The sequence below is a fragment of the Hylobates moloch genome, unplaced genomic scaffold (genome assembly GCF_009828535.3).
Source record: "Hylobates moloch isolate HMO894 unplaced genomic scaffold, HMol_V3 SCAFFOLD_6, whole genome shotgun sequence".
Lineage (NCBI taxonomy): Eukaryota > Metazoa > Chordata > Mammalia > Primates > Hylobatidae > Hylobates > Hylobates moloch.
In genome coordinates this window covers 58,766,364-58,782,899 of record NW_026652281.1, presented here as the reverse complement: position 1 = coordinate 58,782,899, position 16,536 = coordinate 58,766,364, and positions in this window count along the sequence as shown.

Genomic DNA, 16,536 nt, shown 5'->3' with positions numbered 1-16,536 from the left:
AAATAAACTGAGATTTGAATCTCATTTCTCACTGTTTTGCTACATAATTTGTCCCATTTCCTGAATTGCTATAACTTGCAAATTACGCCAGGGTCATTATGGTTATATTTACAACATCTTTTCAATCTTAAAAGGTAAGACATCTCCCAATTTATGTTAAATATCATTTTATCCTATCCTAAACCCAGAGCCTGAAGAAGCCAATATTTCCTTTCTTGTTCATTATCTCTTATTGCTCAGTGGCAATCTAGAGAAATTACAGAAGAAAAATGTCTCTGTTTCCCACAAGAAAGTTCATTTCTTCCATGCTAGAAAGAGTTATCGCCATACTCCTTAATTTATTTAAAATATTTCCTAAAAATACATAGTAAGAACTTTCTAAGACACCTTTTCAAATGTTAAAGCCAAATTTATTCTGTTTAGAAAAAAAAATCTTTTAAAATGCTTCATAAAAATCTGGCATGTTTAGACCATAATATAATTATAAGAGAACTATATGTTTCCCTCCTTTCTCTGTGTAAAGATTAGGATTTTTCAACCCCATTACAAATTAATGCATCCTTGCAAGAAGACTGAGGCTGGCACTTTTCATATTCTCAGGAGTCTCCCATTTCTTAATCTATTCATAAAGTCAGCAGAACTTTATTGAACTCCTACTGTGTGTTCAGCATGAAGGACACATCGGTGAACAAAACTGACCAGATGTTATCTCCACTTTTATGAAATCTGAAGGCATGTGACTATCACTGAGCCTTCTTAAGTTTTTCGTATTAACTTTAGTAATAAAAAAGCTAAAGCAATCTTATGAAATATTTTAATTTAAACAGAAATGCTAATAAGGCCAATGCACTGATCCATAACAATATTGCCTTTTTAGCATCATAAATTTATATGTTAATTATGCAATTCAATCACAAAACTAAGTTTTTCATGGCATTTTCCTTTTCTCTGGGGTAGAGTTTCAAGTGCCACATAATGGTAATAATATTAAATCCAGTAACATTAGTAGGAAGCATGAACTGTTAGACATTTTGTATAGTACAATGTCTACTTTTGACTTACTAATTAGAACAAATCTTCAGAAATCAAGGTAAATATTATCATATTGCTTATCTTTAGGTATCTTTAAGTATATGGATTGTTTATAAGGAAAAATTTTGATCATTACTTCAAAGTTAACTGTCTTCCTACCCAAGCTGTTTTGGTAGACTTGTTTCTGGGTTTCAAGTAGCATCGTACTTGCCTTCTTAACACATCTCCATCTTTCACCCTTGTGCAGACAGAAAAAAAAAAATCAGTGTGTCAACTTTGTTTCATGAAGAACTTATAAAGAGGCATTTAAGGTTGTAGTGACTTTTTAGACAGAATAATCAGGGAAGAGAAGGTATAAACAGAACATTCTACAAGTGCAACAAATATCATAGGCATATGAAAAATAAAAATTTGTAAACTAAATATGTTCATTAAAATACTTAATGGGATTATAAAGTATAATAAGAACTAAAGAAACACATAAATATACTTTTGGTTCTCTTAGACTAGGTAAGAATCACTCATTTCTTTAAGTCAGAAATTTATTTCTCTAGAGCAATGAAAAGAAAGAAACAAATTGAACATCTTTATAGCTATAAAATTAACCTGATTCTCCTTAAAATTTCACTGATTTCTATCATCGGGCATAATACAGGGATTTTGTATATGCTGGAAGTGATGGATGTGTACTATTACTTATTACCTATGAAGTAGGGATGCAGGACGACATTGCCCATGTTTTAGTGGAGGAAAGCCAGTATCGGCTTCACTTCCCCAGGAAGAAAAAGTGTAAGAGGCCTGCCTTCCATTTCTCTACTTGCTCTCTTCTCCCTTCTCAGTTGGAAGTGGAGTGACTTACCTGAGTGGTAAATTTGAAAGAAAAAGCTTGGTGTGCTTGACATAGGCCCTGGTGGCCTTTTTCAGAGTCAGTCTGCCTGCGAGATGCATGTGTTCTTTCTTGCTCTCCACATTATGGTTAAGCCCATGAGAGCAGCCTGTATTCCAATGGAGGTATTAGTTGATATCCATTCAAATCTGATTAATTTAGGAGATTAATAGGTGAATCGTTTGGTCACACATAAAAAGCCATTATCTCCAGTAGAGTTTGTCAGGAACAAAGTTAAAATTTTGAGCTCCACTTATCAGTCTTCAATCCCTTACAAACTCGGAATTAAGGGGACAAAAATGGGTGCCATTTACAGGACCCCTAAATCACTTACATTATTTAAATACTCAAATCATTGACACTAGAAAAGTCAATTTTTTAAAGAATTATAAATAGTTTTTAGGCAACCTTAAGCATAAAATTCAATAAATGATCTGGGCTTAGGAAAAGGATGTAAAAATAACTATACTTATTTAGAAATTTAAGTTTAGTGTAAATATCATTAATATGTAAGTACTACAGATACAAATATAGAGAACAGGAAACGACAGTTTTCTCAATGTCCTTTTTAATGCTGTTATCAAATTTTTTAAGAATGGACACATTAATCTTATCATGCAAAATTAATCAAATTTTTGAAAACTCATTGCTGGAGAAACACACCAAATTTTAAGTTGTTTTACCATAATTCATTTTAGTTTTTGATTATTGTTGTTTTAAGTGTTTCACTATAATCATTAGGCTCTTATATATTATTTTCATTCCACCAGCTAAAAAATTGTGTGTGTGTGCGCGTGTAAAATGTGTGTGTATACACACATACACATGAAAGCACACATATAAATATGAATATGAACTATAATTTGCAATTAAATTATGTAAGGGTTATTTGCTGGTGATATCTTTCTGTAGACAAGCATGCTCTCTAACCTCTATATTAGTTAAATAGGGATTCCTTGGGTGGCTTTTAAGTTTAACTTCACGCCGACTGGAAGCAGAACTATAAGCAAAGTAATCATCCCCACATAACAAACATTTCCTTCCTCATCCCCCCAAAACTAGTGTTCCTCTTAGCCCTTAAGAACAAATTTTTAGTGTTTCCTCATATGCATTTATTCAAAAAAATTTTGTCTGTACAAACACCCGTATTTATACAGTACGTTTTGTTGTTGTTGCACTCTCTGGCTTGCATATGCACATATATACCCGGGGTTATATTGCTCCTCTTTCTTTGGTAAGTGCATTTAAAAGCACAAACAACTATAAGGTGTCTAATCCATTAAGTGCCAATCATTTTCATATAATGCTTTTTTTTTTGACAAATAAGGTTTTATGTATAAAAGTAAAAAATAATCCTTAGTCTATGGCTCCTTGTTTAACTAAAATTTTGAATTTCAAATAGGTTAAAATTAAAGTATGTTTTCTGGGTCTCTTCTCTATCTTTTCCCTGGGTGATCTACCACCTCACCAACTATGTACACACTGAGCTCTTACATATATGTATCTTCAAAACTGTATATCTTTCTGCCTGCTGGAAATCTTCAACATGTCTAAAGTTGAATCTCCAAAATCAACATTCCCCAAAGTGAATACCAGAGTTTTTCTGTGATACACACTCACTTTCTTATGTTCTCTATCTCAGAAAGGACACCTTCACCCAAACCAGAAATCTTGCTTTCATCCCAGTTACCTTCCTCTCTCTACTTCATTCCTTCTCCCATATCCTGCTAGTCATCAAACTTTAATCCCCCGAAACATATTCTTTCTCCTTATAGACCATCAGTTCTCACTAGATTTTGACAGTGGTTTCCTGATTTATCTCATCTGCTCTTCCCACAGACCCTACCAATCCACCCTCCACATAGTGTGAAAATCATCTTTTAACCTGCAAATCTGATCATGTTAACTCTCAAAGGGCTATGGGGACCATCCCATTACTGATGTCACTGCAACATGTAGTGATTAGATAATTTAGTGACTTAGGGATGTGAAGCCTCTCACCTTCCTATCTAGTACTGTAGATCATACCATATGTGAAGTTCTAACAATAAACAGGAGTGAAATTATCCGTATAGAAGGCATTCCTACAATGTGTTTTTCGGTTTAAGGATGAAAACTAGATGCTGCCTTTTCTATTTAGTGGAAGGAAACAGTTGAGGCCTTCCTGAGTCAGCAGTTGTGCAATATTATCCTGATAATTTTAGGCCCTGGTTTCTACAACTTAATATAAAGCTGTAGTTTGCAAATCATCACTTCACCAATAGACTGCCAATTTATTTAGCTTCACATTGTCTAGTCACTTCAACATAACTCCTGGAGGAAGGAGGCCTAGGACCTCTTTTACCTAACATGCTCTGTTTTCATTGAAGAGCTGAGCATGTAGAAGTTCAATGCGCTGAGGGACAGTCCTCCAAAACCCGCTTTTCTAACGTGAAGCTGTTATCAGCAACAGAACCAAGCAGAGGAAGCATGTTTACAAGATCACAGCAACATCCCAGTCCCCAGTCAGGCCTTTGTGGTTTCAAAAAGCTGCAAATTCTGTCAACAGCAAAGTCTGCATATCCTGTTCCTGTTTTACCATGGCCTTCTAGTTTATTTCCCACCTCCAGCATCCATCAATGTTTTATTCCAGTGACTATCAAAAGTGAAAGTCAAATGTTCTCTACTTTACTCTCTGATATGTGAATTTCGATCCAACTACTTCTAACTGCTTAGGCAGACTTCAGTCTTGACTGCTCCTTTGCTCTCACCCTTTCCCCTGATCTTGTGAATTCATTTTTCTATGCCATCAAACACTTTTCAATTAATATGCCTTTATAGGAACTTCACTCTATGTCTTGATTTAATCATTTTCTTCACAGGTCTTCACTAAACTTATAGGAAAAGAGGACTAGACAGTACACCTTTTTTCTTCTTATTGACAATTCCATACTCTTGCCTCCATTTCTGAGTCTCTTATGTTCCTCATTTGCCTTATGGTTTCACTTGCCACCTATGCCCCAGAGACCAAATAGCCAGACATGTATAATGTTATGAATCACCCTCTACATTCCCATGAATGACATACTTCCTGATTTGAATCTGTAAATACATCGATGCCTATATATGCGCTATATTTCTAAAATAAATTAAGTTTAGAATATAAACATGATTGTTTTTACAAAAATTGATGTGTGTAACCTTTATCTCTTTTGTTATTATTTTACCTCATCTCCAGGTATGATCTTGTTGCTGACATTCACTTCCAACCTCTAATACCACAGTTTGCTCTGTACCTAACATGTACCTAACATTTACCTTCTCCTTGGAGTAAGACTGAATTTTAGCTAGTGGTCATTTGGGAGTGGGATAAGGCAAATGGGATGAATGGGACAGAGCCTAAGAATTGAATCTCAGAGATGGGGTGGAGATCAAAGACATAATGAGTGTCAGAATTAGTTCGAGGCTTAAGAAATTGTTGAAAGTTAATGATGGAGTTAACTTCAAGGAAGAACTGAGGCTCAGTGATGAGGTAAATATCTGAAATGTTGAACATATTATTCAATACAAGAACTACGAAAGTTTATTTATTTTTGCTTTTTTTCTAACTATGAAATGCTTATAACCTGAACATGGTCTCTTTGGTCCTTTCTACTTTAAGTACCTCATCATTACATTTCTGTAATGCCACTATTTCAATCTCCCTGGTCTTTTTTTTTTTTTTTTAAGTCTAATTTTTATACAAAGGAATTGCATATGCTTAATGCATGTTTGATGAGTTGGGACATATTTATGTACCTGTGATACTATCACTGCGATCAAGGTAATAAACATATTCAACACTTCTAAGTTTCCTTATGCATCCCACTCCTTTTGTTGTAAGAACACTTAATATGAGATCCACCCTTTTAACAAATTTTTAAGTGTACCATATCCTGTTGTTAACTATAGGCACTATGTTGTACAGCAGACCTATAGAATATACTTGCCTTTCATAACTGAAATTTTATAACCATTGACCAACAGCTCCCCATTTCTGCTCCTCCAAGTCCCTTAGAAACCACCATTCTGTTCTCCATGTGTTGGACTATTTTAGATACCTCATATAAGTAGAATAGTACGGTATTTGTGTTTATAACACTGACTTATTTTAATTAGCTTAGTATCTTCCAGGTTTATCCATGTTGTTGCAAATGGTAAGATTTCCTTTTGTTTTTGTAAGGCCAAACAATATTCCATTGAATATATATTCCACATTTACTTTATGCATTCATTTGTTGATAGACATTAGGGTTGTTTCCATATCTTGGTTTTATGAAAAATGCTGCACTAAACATGGAATTACAGTATCTCTTTGAGATCCTGATTTCGTTTTTTTGGATATGTATGCAGAAGTGGGTTGTTGGATTATAAGGTCTCTCTATTTTTAGTTTTTTGAGGAATTTTCATGCTATTTTCCATACTGGTTTTACCACTTTACATTTTCACCAAGAATGCAACATTATATTGCGGTCATGAATGTGTGTGTATATACAAATGCGTGAATAAATGAATATCTTTTCTGCCCCTTGATTACCATTTCTTTGTGGACCAGAGATATTTTATAAATGCCACAAAAAGTTGTCCTATTCCCGGTTAGTTGATGCCCTTGTATTGGAACTTCCAGTTCCAGTATTACAATTGCAGAGTGTGGGAGTCAGTCAGCACTATGGTGGTGTTTTTTTGGTTCTAGCCCCACCACTTACTTCTTGGTCATGTTTCTGAGCTAGACACTGGGGTCAAACTTCAACTGTAGACAGTGAGGGCTGACTTGGGAGGGATGTCGTCTCTACTTCAGAAGTTTGAGGGTTATGGATTTATCTGAAGCCTACACAGTGGCCAGGATAAGAAAAGTGCAGTTTCTAGGCTGAAGTTTTATCACAAGCTTTTTTGTAATTTTCAAGGCTGTTGGGACTGGAGTTGGTAAATTTCTTTTATTTTCCTTTTAATCAATCTATTATTTAAATACATGTGGCTATATTAACTATATTAATTGAAATTTTTCTCAAAAGTTTGGTGAAAAAATTATAATTCTTAATATTTTTTGCTTCAGTAGGAATGCATACATAGATTGTAAGTAAAAAGGATATAGAAAAATCAAGAAAACCAAAACTTGACATATTTTTATGTATATAACATCTATTCTATACTTTAAATCTTTTCAAGAATAGGCATTGTGTTTTATATGTATTTAATTTAAACACTCATAAAATTCTGAAATTAGCTATGATACTGATTTATATTCTAACACTGGAAATAAAACAAGATTATTTTTCTTTCTTTCACAAAGAGCAAAGGGTTTCAGAATCAAGTTTGTCTTCAAGTAGCAGCAAAGGCTTGCTGACAAGATATTTTGGAACAACTTGCTATTAGGAAGGAAGTACGAGTGGGAGGATGAGAAATAGCTCATGCCCATATGACACATACAAGTTGTGAATGTGTTAGAAGTCCATGATGTAGAACATAAAAGGGTGTAACAATTTATCTCAGTGACAGAAAGGACCTTATTCTAATCTTTTGTTTTTACAGCTCTATCCTGAATTAGATTTTTTTATCTCTCTACTTTGGTTTCATTTATTTCAATCAGGTCATAAGATGATGCTTATAAACATTACAAATTATAACATCATGAGAAAACATAGAATCTGTCAAAATATCTTGAACAAACTGCATGGACTTTCATGTTGAAGCTATTTGCCCTTGTTACTCCAGGCAAACATGGCAAAATCATTGCTGCATGAGAAATATTAGTGAATATTATCCTCTTTTTTTCATCTAATAGTAATTTATGTTTTTCGAGTTACTTTATCTAAAACTGTCACAATGGCTTTATGTGTAAGCTTGTCTGCATCCCACACAAATTGGTAGTAAAAAGGACACTGTCAAATTATTATCCTAGAACAAAAGATAATCAAGTGATTCTTTTCCAACAATACAATACACAGAAATTGGAAATCCATCCAATAATTTGTTCAACAAACAATTATTGAGCTGCTATAATTTCCAAAACTCTTTGATGGGTGCTTGAGGAATTCAGACATGAAGATCATGGTATTCTGTTCTTCAGGATTTTGAAGTCTACTTTAGACCCAAAACCAATATAATCCTAGTTTCATCTCAGCTATATCTCCTACATACACTATTTGTTATAACTTGCAGCAAATAAACTCTCTCCTTTGAACTCTTGTAATACTCTGAATTTTCCTTATGGAATAGAATTTTGTCAATCTTATATAACAATAGTATGTTTATTTATACAAGTCATCAGAGTAGTTTGTAAGACTTTGAGTTCTTTGAGGACATAAATAATACCTTATATATTTTTGAATCTTCTGCAGCACATTGCATTGATCATTACAATGTAATATGAAATCACTAATACCTATTAACCAAGCAGTTTATGGGGAATACCAGATGAATGGTACAATAAATTAAGAGTTATGGGAAGAAAGAGGAAGGGAAGACAACTTCCAGTTTGAAGCCACACAGAAATGCTTATTGGGTGATGGCATTTGAATTCTAGATGAATTATCACCTTTTGATTCAGAACATTAAGGTGTTTACTCCTCTAAGTTTTAAATTTTAAATTGCCAAACTAGCAAATGGAAAAAAGGGACATTCTCAATCTATTTTTTAAATTTCTTTATAAAATGAGTACATATGTTTTAAAATTACAGACTGCATATTGTTTCAGCTAGGTGTTGATTCCATCCCGAAAGTTGGTGGAATAAAGCAACAACCATTTTATTGTATTCCTGATTTGGTGAGTCATAAATTCAGACAGGGCACTGCAACGATAGGTCATCTCTTCACATGATGGCGGCACCTCAGCTGGGGTGATGCAAACAGCTGGAGCTGACTGGGATGAGAGTTTGCAGAAGTCCTTGGTTGTCCCTGTCAGTTGAATTCCTTGATTATTCTCCATATTGGTGCAGCAGACACTGGCACGTGGGCTGGGAGCCTGGCCCAGCTGGGTTTCTGTCCTCATCTCTGTCTTTCCACTCAGGCTGTCCATGTAGACATTGGGCTTCCTTGCAGCAAGATGGTCTTGGGGTAGGTGTGGTATCAGGATAACTACAGTGAACATTTCCATTTAAAAAGGAGGAATGAGAAATGAGTAGTACTTACTAGTTCATAGCAGTTCTGATCCAGCCAGTGCAACAATTCCAGTTCCTTGATTAGGGCCCTGCTGTGCTCCCTGGGAGTGGTTCCCTGTAGTTCTTAACGCTACTCTCCAGCCAGGTGGCTCTGCACGCTGAGACTTTCTTCCTTTTCTACAGGGAATGGCTCATGTTTGTAGGTGATTAACTTTCTCAGCCTGCTTTCTTCCCATAGAAATTTGAAAGCCTGTGATATTTTTGCTTTGAACTGATCTTCTCTTATTTAATGTAATTTGTTAGTGCTTCTACCAATGCAAATGTCTTAAAAACATTGTGGGTTTCTCAGAATATTATTGGTGGTTACATGATTAGGCAAAAGCATACACACAAATGTCTTTACAACAGTTCATTCTCTATCTCGACCTGAGGCTTAGGGTGCTGTGGTATAATACCCTTAAAATCCAGAGACACCCTCTAGCAGAGAAGGTCTAAAGGGCAAGTTAACAAGCTTTGTTTTTCTGTCTACAAGGCATGTCATTAAGTCTATCTGTAGTCCCAATACAGAGTTAAAACTGCATTTGACTCCATTTTTAAACTGAGATGATGTTTTACTAGAAGGTTCCTGAATTTGATCATTAGTCTGAGGCCATTTCTTAATTTGAGAGCCTAAATCTCAGTGGAACAACTGTCCTCGACCCTTTAATACCTAAGTTCTGCCAAACAGCTAAACACTTCCTTCATAAGTTTATCTCTCTTTTCTCATATTTTATCACATATGTTTAGAATAAGCCAGTTAGTACTTTCAACATACTATTTAGCCAGCCACATCAATGAGTTTTCTTGGGTACACTTTCTATTTTCCACATTACCACAGATAAAGCTGATATTTCTGCCAATACTTAACTTGAACCTTCTTTCCTGCAGCTTTTTATTGCAGAAGCAACCGAGTTCTGGTTCCAATAACTGTATCAGTTGGGATTCAATCAGAAATACAGAAACACTGTGCATGGCAGGAAAACGAAATTTATTATAAGAATTTGAACTTACACAATTGTGAGAGAAGCTAGGGATGTAAAAGTCCAAAAAAAGGGAGTAGCGATACTAGAGAAAAGTTAACTAGCCAGTCCTGACACAGATGGATGAGTGACTTCTTACATGGAAAGTTGGAAGCTATGCACATACAGCTGCAGAACAGGGGCAATAAAGGGAGACAGGTATAGAAATATATGGAAGGTTATTGGCTTTTCATGGCTAGCGTCTCTGTGACTTTGCAGCACAGTGAACTACAACCTAACTGTTTGAAATCACCTGCAGAGCTGCATCTGTCTCCCATAGCCTGACTGATGATGACCATTAGAGGGTAATGGTTGTGCTTTGCTTCCATCTTCCAGAATATTTGCAATATAACTTTTGGTCAGCTAGAACCTATACACACATGGAAGTTGCTTTTAGGAAACAGTTCCCAGCTTAATCAAGTTGATGATAGAACAATTTTTAACCACATTCATTAAAGAAAACGTGGCAATTACAAACAAACATATAATGTAGCAGAATAAAAACTACTCATGAGCTTATTACCAAGATGTAAATGGCATTAACATCTTAGCAGATTCTCACCTTTTATTCTCTGGAAACTTTTCTATTTTGTTATAGAAGATTTAGCATTAGTGATTTGCTTATGAAGTACTGCAACACAGTGATTAAAAGCCCACATTTTGGATTGCTCAGCTAGATTTTTTTTTTTTTTTTTTTTTTTTGTGTCTCGCTCTGTCACCCAGGCTGGAAGGCAGTGGCGCAATCTCGGCTCACTGCAAGCTCCGCCTCCCGGGTTCACGCCATTCTCCTGCCTCAGCCTCTCCGAGTAGCTGGGACTACAGGCGCCCGCCACTACGCCCGGCTAATTTTTGGTATTTTTAGTAGAGACGGAGTTTCACCGTGTTAGCCAGTATGGTCTCGATCTTCTGACCTCATGATCCATCCGCCCGCCTCGGCCTCCCAAAGTGCCGGAATTACAGGCGTGAGCCACCGCGCCCGGCCTCAGCTAGATTTAAATACCAGATTTGTCACTAAGTATATGTATGACCTTTGGACAAAATAACAAACACCCCTTCTCTCTGTTTATTTTATGTAAAATGAGGATAAAACTAGTACCTACCTGTAATAGCTGGAATATGGTCTTCCAAAGATGTCCATATCTTAATCCCCATAATATGTTAGACTTTATGGTAAAGGAGAATTCAGATTGAAGGTATAATTAAGGTTGCTGATCAATTTACCTTGAGAAAGGGAGTTTATCCTGGATTATTCTGGTGGTCCCAATGTAATTAAAAGGGTTCTTAAAAGTGGAAGAGGCAGGAGAGAGAGAACAAGAGATATGGCAGTGTGAGAACTCAACATAACCTTAATAGCTTTGAAGATGGAGTAACAGGGCTGCAGGCTGAAACATGCCAGTTAGAAAGAAGCTGAAAAGGGGAAGAAAATGGATTATTTCCTAGAACCTCCAGAAGGAGCACAGCCCTGCCAACAACTTGAGTTTAGCCTAGTGAGACCCATTTTGGATTTTTGACCTCCAAAACTGGTAAGAGAAGAAACTTTTGTTTTATTAAACCACTAAGGGTATAACAATTTGTTACAACAGACATAGGAAGTTAATACACTACCTCATGGGATTGTTGTGTGAATTAAATGGGATGACACGTGTAATCATGATTAAAATAGGTCCTGGCACATATTAGTTCCTCAATAAAGGTGATAGTTTGCTATTTCACTATGTATATATGTATCGAAATACCATATTGTATACCTAATTTATACAATGAAGTTATAATCATTTAATTATATGACATATGCTGTATATGTATATATAAATATACATATTCCCTGTTGCTGGATAATCTGTGTTCAATTTCTTCTTACAAAAAAATGCTTAAGTGGGCAAAATCTATGGGGAATTTATCTGTCTCCATGCCTGTTGTAGACTTAGTGGCTAATAAAATATCAGCCACATAGTAAGGGCTGTATAAACAAATATTCATTAAGGAGATGAATAAATGGTCAGACTATTTGTGCCTATATATTTTTAATTCACATTTGTCTTTTGTCTGTAGGCTAGATTCCCAGAAAAGGAATTACTAGATCAAAATGAGCTGAACATTTTCATGCTCTTTATACCTACTGCCAAATGGATTTTCATAAAGGTTATGCCAATTTACACTCCCACAGCATTGTATGAATGTGACTTCGTCATCCTACCCATGCTAACATTGAGTATCCTGCATTTAAAAGATCTCTGATAGCTTTTTGCCAATTTTTATCATTCTTTTTATTACATTTTTGATTATTTTAGTGTGATAAACTTCTTAATGATTATTTTGTTTATTATTGGTCTTTTTTTAATATTTCTTTTGTAAATTCTTTGAGGATTATTTTCAAATTACAAATTATTTTAGACCTGTGGAACATAAGCACAGAAAATTCCTTCTGAACTTATCAGAAAAATTTGACAAATACTAGCAATTTCACAATATTAACTTCATTTATTGACTGATTTGCTTTTGTAATAGAATGTTATAGCTATCTTTAAAATGCCTTGTATTCTCCTTTCTCCTTCTCCCCAGAGAGTACTTCTGTTCTGCATATTCTTCTTGTTTATGCTTTTATATTCACACACAACCCACACGTACACACAATTAGTATGTGCGATACTCTTTTTCAAGTTACCTCTTTGTTTGCTTTACCAAGGTGTTAGTATTTTTGATATTAATCTATGAGTTCTTCATGTTACAAGGATTTTAACTCTTTGCTTGTCATATTTGGTGTATTTCCCCAGTTAGTCATTTTAATTATATTTGTTAAACTGATTTTCAACTGACTGCATTTACTTGAAAATCAGCTAGTTCCACTGATTTTTTTTTGTTTTGTACAGACTTAAGACTAAAGTTACAAGATTTTTATTCACATATTTGATTTAATAGTAAAGCACAATAGTAGTAATCATTAAAACTTTCTGATTTATAATGTCTAATCCTTTTTTACAATGAACTGCGATAAATACAGACTGATAGCAGCTATTAAAAATCTGTTATCTGATTATCTTAAGCTGGCATTTGTAAAACTTAGGATCTCTTAAGGTCTTGTATCTTATTTACTTCTCTCTTTTACAATATTAGCTTATAGTGGAGGCTGAAATGATAGTGGTTTCATTAATTAAAACTTATCAAAAGAAAAAAATTCATAGGTAATCTAATATTCATCAAATTTCAAGGAATACTTAGAGAATACATTTTTCTGAGCTGTTAAAATCAAGAGAGTCTAACATGTGCCTTTCAGTGGTAGGTTTTCCTGATCTTCGTGGAAAAATGTCAGAATTCACTCAATGTGGTTTAAGGGTGTGATATTTTCATGAAAAATTAAAAAAATGATTTAATCAAATAGGTGTAATTTATAATAAAATGGCATCCTTGTATACACAGACAAGAGATTATGAGAAGAAAATGTATTCAGAATTTCTCCTTTAACCTACAAATCAGATGAAATTATTAAATAATATGTAAGTACTCTCACAAAACCTATAACATTCAGTCAATGGATAAAAATCTAGGAACTGCTTTCTTTTGAGTTTTCTTTACATGCAAGCTACCACAAAAGAGAACCAGAAATGAGCCAGTACTTGTTGTGGATGTGTGTGGAGAAAGAGATGATTTTTCCTCTCACAATATCTTAAAATTATGGCCATTTGTTGGCCTAAGAGAATAAGTTATAATTTAAAAATCTGTCATAAAAATGTGGCCAATGTGCAGTAGCTATGTTTATGTATGTTTAGAAATCAACAGATAGAACTACAAGGGATATATTTCCATATTTGAAAGTGGCAATTGCTTAATATAAAAGTATATAAAATTTCTTGAACACATGCACACACAAGAAAAGAAAAAAACTGATGCATCTATTGTTATCTCTTTTACTGTAGATATAATAAAAGCAAAATAAAAATTAAAGGATTTATAGCTAAAAAGTAGGTTTAGTGGATATTACCAAGTGGAAGTGTTTTTATTTAAATAGATATAAACTTATATTTCAGCAAAGCAAACAACCAGACAATTAAGTCTACAGTGCTAAGTATATAATAAATATAAAAAATTAAAATGTGTTTTTGTTAAACTCTCCATTAAGAAAGTACAATCTCTTATCCTATCCACCCTGATTTTAAATTAGTCCCCTTCAGTTTTCTCTCAGCTAGCTCTGCTGGAAACGAGCAAAAAGCACAAATGAAAAGTAGAATTAAATTATATTGCTTTTCTTTAAAAACAACTCATCAATTTAAAGTACTTGGGCAAATAAAACTGACAGGTGGCTTTCTTCATTGAAGATGCCTAAGAGATGTGAAATGATAATTTGGCTTTTACTCCTCTAGTCATGTAAATAAGAAAGGCCACAGTTTTAAAAGACATAGCGCACTATTTTGGGAAATAGTTTCAGGAATGAAAACATTAGAAGATAGATTATTTATAAGCTATGGCTTTCCATACTCCAATGTACATATGTATTGGCATTGGGATAGCCAGACTTGAATTTGAAAACCTTATACTGTTACGCAGAAAGCATTCTGCTATTTCATTACAATGTTTTTAGTCTTTTTTCCCCTGTCAGGATTAAAGTATATGGCAAGCTATCTTTAGTAAGCTGACCTAATGGTTTCTTTCATCCACTTCTTCCCAAAAACGCACCCTAATGGAAGGAACCTTCTTAAGTGCCCTGGGAAGAAATCTCCTTGGGAAATTCTTCGGAAGGCTATTTAGAGAACACATGGTGACTGAAATAGTTTCTGAGGAGATGCATTGGCTTTTCTGAGGGAGGGACTGTCTGGGCCTCCCTTGCCAGATTCTTCCGTGGATAGTTCTTTGCTCTCTCTGGTTTTCAGCCTGTTGGAACTTATCTAATTTGTTTACAGAAAGAAGTTTCATATTAAATGTTTATTTATGATATGACATTCAGAAGAAGATGTAAAAGGAAAAAACTGAAAAGAAAGGCCGGGGTCTCTGATTGGAATTCAAAAACTACAGAAAATATAGGAAGTGTAGATTTCAGGTGCTGCCAAACAGACACAAGACAGACACCAGACGAGGTTTCTAAGCCACCTCAAGTTAGCAGCTCTTGAATTCTAGAAAAGTAAAGAAATATTTTAATTTTAACAAATAAATATTTGGGGGTGTATGCAGCATGTCTGACTGAGATTTGCACAAGGAAATCTGAATTTTTAATTTCCTTAGGCTTACGTCATTTTATTTCTAAATATATACATTTTTTGGTCTCTAGCTCATTAGCAAATAAATGCCCCTAAAAACAGAACAGTTCTAAAGATATGGGCTTATGTTCCAAAAATGAGATATTTTCATTTTATTCTTTTTCGCATGGCCACAGGTGGCATCCCTAACTATGGCTAGTCATTTGTGCTGCTACAGCCATGATATTTTAAAAATACACTTATTACATTTTAAAAAGAAACTTCAAAATTGAATCTCTCCTAAAGCTTTCCACAGGCCTGTCTAGGTCTTGCAACTAATCATGAAAATAACATGTAAAAAATGAATAAAGCACATAGGCGAATCTGGAAACTTCTATCACCTGTCCCATGTTAGCCTCAATTCCAGAACTGATGATGGAAAGTATCTTGTTGATTGAGACTGATAATATCTAATTCAGGTATTTTCATCAGAGAGACAAAGACCCTTCAAGTCAAATATTATCTACATAAAGGAAAGGAGGAGAGGCTCAAACGACAAGCTCAGCTCCTGACTAATTGCCACAATAATACAATGTACAGCTTTGCTGCTGGAGAGCTAAATTGGCACACTGTACCTTCTTTTTGGAATTAAAAGATGGCTGGGGGAAATACAAGAATACTCTTATAAAAAAAAAGTTATGAGGTAATCTCGTTATAAGTTTTCCAAACTTCCCTACTGAATGTTTGTTCCAAACTTTATTTAAATAGCATGTTACTGCGATACCTCATTTACATGGTGTGTCAAAGTGTTATAATTTCCACATTTCTAGACTCCCAGGTCCAAGACAGCATTGCATAATGAAGGGAAAGGATACAAGATTTCTAGGAATGAATTTTAGTGTAAATAATAATCAGTTATTCTATCAACATTCCAAGGACAATGAGGAATCTATGATGTATTGTTTATTAGATATTCAATGTTTTTACCCTCTATGGATTGAGGCACTTTCTGTAAATATGGAAAGGGGATTCATTATACTGTGGAGTATTTTCTGAAAATTCTGTTACTTTTTTTTTTCATTTGCGTTCTATCACAAAATTCATCTAAGCATAGAAATGGTTGTTTCTCATTGGGGAGTTTATCTGCCAAAATGTTATTGCTATAGGAAATGTATGTCACATTGGATTATCACTTGGCACTGTTCAAGCCAGAACAGTGTGAGCTTTAAACTTGGTTTAAAAAAATCTAATTAGTATCAACTGAAAAAGAAGATCCC